Here is a 5476-nt window from a genome sequence, read left to right on the forward strand (position 1 = left end):
ACTGTAAAGCAGTTTATTCAGTAAGTTCACACAGATTTTTAACATTAGCAAACCAAATCATTTCTTCCTATCATTCCTGGGAACAGTTAAACTGTTTTGCTGAAGCTTCCTTTTGTATCAAAGCAAGACACTCAGGATGAGACAGACACCAGTCATAAAAATCTTTGTCTGAATGATTACATTGAACAATAAGAAACACACCGTATTCTTACATAAGAAAATGCTATCCATCTTTAAATAGGGATCTCATTTCCAGGTCCATCTGTAGCACATATATACACATAAGTGTCCATTTTTGAGTGTTACCCATTTTTAACCATCTGCTAGAATTGCTATTTCTCATGCATTTCAAAAATTTTCTGTTTACCTCTATTTGTATGTAATTACATCAAAACCATGATCCCTTTCTCATGTTAAATTCCCATTAAACTCATTGGGCAATATTCCTCTTAGTAAATTCATCAGCCTCTTTTGAGTAACATCAGTGACTATTTTCATGCAAGATATACTTAATACTCATGTAAAAAATGTAAATGCACTTAGAGTTGTGAGATGAAAATGGTTTGAACACCTTACAGTGCTCTGGGTTCCTCTTCAAGGTCATATCGTTAATACATTTGTTGAAATCCCATTGCACATAGTTATTTACCACTGCAAATTCTGATTTATTGGCAACTTAAGGGAAAAAAAACCAACCTTATTCAGAAGGGCATTTTCTCAAATTACTGTGAAATCTATCCCATTCTCTTTATACATGGCAATAAACGCTGAATAGTCAGATAAAAAATATCTTTATTGTTTTCTCTTAAGATTCTGGATTCCTTTCAAGGGATTCATGTAGGAGAAGCTTGCAAAGTATAACAGCAGTTGCATGCATAAATCTTAAATGAATTGATGGAAAGCCTACCCTCATCATGGTTTATCTATTATACCTCTAAATGTGTTTACATTCTAAGATAAAGGCAATCTTATTCCCTTAAAGTCAACTCATAGATCCTTATGTATTGATTCGTGGATTATTAGCATATTTGAAGAGATTAATATGTTTAACATGTAATTATGTAGAGCTACAGTAGTGTGATGTCACACTTTCAAGTTAAAATATATTTTACTAATATATAGTTTGCCTTTAACTGCATTGCCAACATCGTATTACAAGTTGATAGTTGCATTTCAGGATGTAGACAAATCTTGGCTGTGCATTAAAAACCTCTGATTTTGGTAGAAATGTGGTTTCTTTCTCCTCTTCTCTCCTGCTTATGAACACACTACATTTCTCTTGAGGTTGTTCTAAATATTAGGTATTTACTTTCCCAGCTTCAATCTAGGTCGTAAAAGTTGCCCTTCTTTACTCTCTACATCAACTAATTGCTGTGATGACTGACAAGAAACAAGAAGTCTTTCTCTACCACCAGCAGATGCTGTTCCAGAAATATCTGATGGCTTTGGCAACTGAGGTGAAAAGAAGGTGTTTAGGCTAGGCTCCCAGCAACCAGCATAGCCGCAGCTCCTCTCTCTGGCGCTATCTCATATATTGGTGGTTCGGTTCAGTTGATGAGGCGTATAAAAATTGCTGGATTCTTACCGATGATAATACGTGGTAAAAGGTAGTTACGGAATGATATTTATTTATTTATTAAATGTGGAAATAACATACGTAAGGAAATACCAGATCTCATACTTTTCATACCATTTGATTCCCAACAAATCTTCCTTTTACTGTGCTTGTGCCTTGCACATTTGCAAGGCAGTGCTATTTTCTCTCTCTCCCCCTACCTCCTTCTCTCTTACATATGGGTCTTACATATGACCCTCACACATCAAATGCAATTGCCTGACCTGATCTGTGATCTACTAACCAGCTGCATCTGGAATCACAGACTGGAAGAGAAGCTATGGCACAGAGCTGGAGATAGAGGAGTGCCTCACAGCAGATTTCTGCAAGAAAACACCCGAAACTCCCCAGCTCCAGCTCAAGACAATAGCCTTCCTTGTCATACGCCCAGTGTGCCTTAGAGACATGATCATCACAGTCTTGGACTCCAGAGGCACCTGGAGTTTTGCCCTCCACTACATGACCCAGTTCAGGGAATCCTATGTATTGCAGTATAAAAAAAAATAGAGTTTTAAAAAATGCAATTAACTTATTTAGCCTTTAAATTCAAGCAGACGGAAGTGTGGATACCACATAAATAATGGCTGTGGGATCTTAATTTTGTCCTCTTATACATATGTTTTACAGTAGTAATTATTTATATGACCACACAGGTTTTTTCCACTGGAGTTCTCCTCATTCTGTACAAAGTTGGATATCCACGGTAGCAACTTTCTGCTAAAAAGATGGCATTTCCCAAGTGACAATTTTTCTATTTGATTGAATAAGCTTGCATTCAATCTGCACATTTTAGATTTGGGATTTTAGAACTGACATATTCTTTCATTCTCTTTAATTGCAAAAATAGCTAATTCATAATAGGAAAATGTTAGTGACTGGGGTTTTTTCTGTATTGATGAGTGATTTGACATATTTTAAAAGAGGCTGTTTTTCACAACTGATTTTTACCACATATTCATCTTATACTTTTACATTATAATATTCTAATGACTGGAAGAATAAATGGAAGCAAATGGAAGAAGATGACTAAAGCCATATTTCCCAGTGACTCACACAGGGACCTAATGCGTTCATGCTTAACATTCTCAGGCATTATAGAAGGGATTAAAATAAAATAAAAGGAAAAAATTACAGAGACAAAATGTACAGATTTATCTGTTGTCCAATGCTTTCATTAGCTTGAAAACAAGTTCACTAAGGATTTACACTGTGACTTATATTTACAATCACAAACCTACTCCATTAATAAAAATACCCTTATATGCACACTACATTAAAATAACTCATGGATGAATAGTTCAACTTTACCACTTTTTTTAGGACTGGATTCAATAATAGAAATTGGACTCAGCTGTACGGATTTTTCAAGGATATTATGGACCATATTTCCACGGACATTTTTATTGTTTCTAGACCTCTAAAACACCCAAAAAGTTGTGCTTTTAACTCAGCAGTTTCTTCTATTTATTAGTTTGCATAAACATTTTTTTTCCCTATTATGTCAGTTGCAGAACATAATTTCAATCTTGCTATTATAGATAAAGAAAAGTTCATTTGAAAGCTACTGCTTGAGTATTTAACTCCCACTGAAGTCAGCTGAAGTGAAATTGTGTTTGTCATTCAGAAAAAGCTTTGCAAAAAGGCAGTTTGGAGGATTCCACTATATAGTTTTTCGTAACTGTTGTAAAATAATATAAACAATTTATTTGTAATGGCCAACTTTCCAAATTCAGCAGAAGAAAGCTAAATGGTGTGTTCTTACATGTTTACCACTAATATTTTGCAATTCAAATGATTTACTATGAAAAAATCCAAAGGAGGTAGATTTTTGTTTCTCCGTAACCACATTTTGCAGCTCTAACGAGAATTCTTAAAAAGTATGTGGGCCAATAAAGCAAAATCTAGCTTACAGACATTAACGCCCACTAAATGTGGAGAAATAGAAATGTAATTATGCAGTCACTTTGCTGACAATAATAATATTTTTAAAGTCAAGTGAGTTTCAGTGTTTTATGGGAAAGCTTACACTGTTTGGTTCGGTTTGGGTTTTGTTTGGTTTTTTTTTGTTTGTTTGTTTCATAGCCCCAGACCCTGGGAACTGAATAAAGAGGTAAGTATTCCACACTTCACTGTTTTATAAATTAATCTCTCTCTCCTAGACTTACAGTGTAATATTTAGTGCAAAAGAAGTTCAAAAATCAGACAACAAATGAAAATCCACCAAAAAAAAAAAAATGACAACAAGTATCTCATCTGTAAAAACAGACAGAGCTGAGCACAGCACTGGAGGTTTTGAGGATTGGGATTTTTTTTCCAGAAGAAACATGTGCTGAGAATAAGATTCTTCGCACCCAGCAGAAGAGCAAGCAGGAAGAAAAAGAGAGGAATTAAATTCCTCAGCTTCCCCCTCAAGCTCCCTCTCACAGCCTCATTGGTGGGACTGAGCCTCACCTGTGGTTTGGCAGCTGCCCCCCCAGCTCCCTACCTGCAGGGGACTGCGTCAGGAGCAGCCCTCTACCTGGGCACAGCTGTCTGATAGGAAATATAAAAAGTGGCAAAATGTGGCTTAAATCTACTCCCCCACAGGCACACACAACTCAAAGCTCAGGGAAGATAATGTCCATATGCTGGACCCTGCCTCTACAGGAAAGTCTCTGTGCTACCTCTCTCACAGAGATGTGAAGAAGGGCATTGTGTCCCTTTGGTTTCTCACTCTCCCTCTCCTGATGGGGCTGTGCAGAAAAAGGCGGCAAGGGACGAGTGACAGAGAGAAGGGGCAGCATGGGGACGTGGCTGCATTGCCTAGAGGTTAAGTCACGCTGCTGGGAATATGTTTCTGTCTCCGCTCCAAAGGTTTCTTGTGGTGTGTGTTCTGTGCTGTCACCAGCAGGAACAACTCCATTTCAGGTGCATTGGAGAAGGTAAGGGGTGGTCACTGATAGCAAATGGGGATTTAGATCTGCCTGGGAAAGGAGTACCAGCCTGAGCCTTTCAAGAATATGGGATGGGGGATGTGGGGTCAGCATCCCAAACAATGAGGTGTAATTTCTTTGCCTCTGAGAGGGCTGAACTCTTTACAGACAAAGACAGCATGTGATTTTTCGGGGTGAATTTTGGTGAGATGATTTGGTACAAAGCCAAATAATTCTATTCTATTACATTTACATCTTGTTGCCTTCTCGAATATAACCCTAAACCCCTTTACAAAGGGTGCAGGGAGTTCCTAACGCCTGCAGCCCTGTCCTTTCAGAAGATTTTTTTTTTCTTTCCCCAAAGAGCCACACAAAAACAAGGTATAACACTGAAGCCCAGATGGTTTACAATGTGAATTTGGAACATATGGAAAGCCCCCCACTCAGGGACCAGGTCCTAAAGTTCATCCAGGCCTGTGGTAAACACACACGATCCAGAGGCACAGTAACAGCTTCACATATGTCTTGGTACGCATTTTAAAGCTTCTCTCTCTTTAAGACACACTGTAAATTCTTCAACAACCAGGTACATCCCTACAGAGAGGCAGGGGAAGTCATAGCAGTAATAGGAAATATGCCCATGTTAAAGGGTATGAAAGTCCCTTCCACTTCCTCTAAATGTGTGTGAGAGAAATGCTGCAAGATGTTACTCCCCCTTCTCTTGCAAAATCAGACCTGAATGATTTCTGCTAGAACGGCAGCAGTGCAAGTTGTACAGTTGAGATGGGCACAGCGCTCCTCACTGAAATCAATGGGGAGCTCTGTGCTAGATCAATGCCGCGATGCAGCTGGCAGGAACCCATTTCCATGTGAGTCACCTACAAGACTGCAGGTGCTGGAGGCCTATGGAAAGTTGAATCCTAGCCACTAACAGCTAATGTAATCATGT

Source organism: Buceros rhinoceros, unplaced genomic scaffold (assembly GCF_000710305.1).
Source record: "Buceros rhinoceros silvestris isolate BGI_N320 unplaced genomic scaffold, ASM71030v1 scaffold12325, whole genome shotgun sequence".
NCBI lineage: Eukaryota > Metazoa > Chordata > Aves > Bucerotiformes > Bucerotidae > Buceros > Buceros rhinoceros.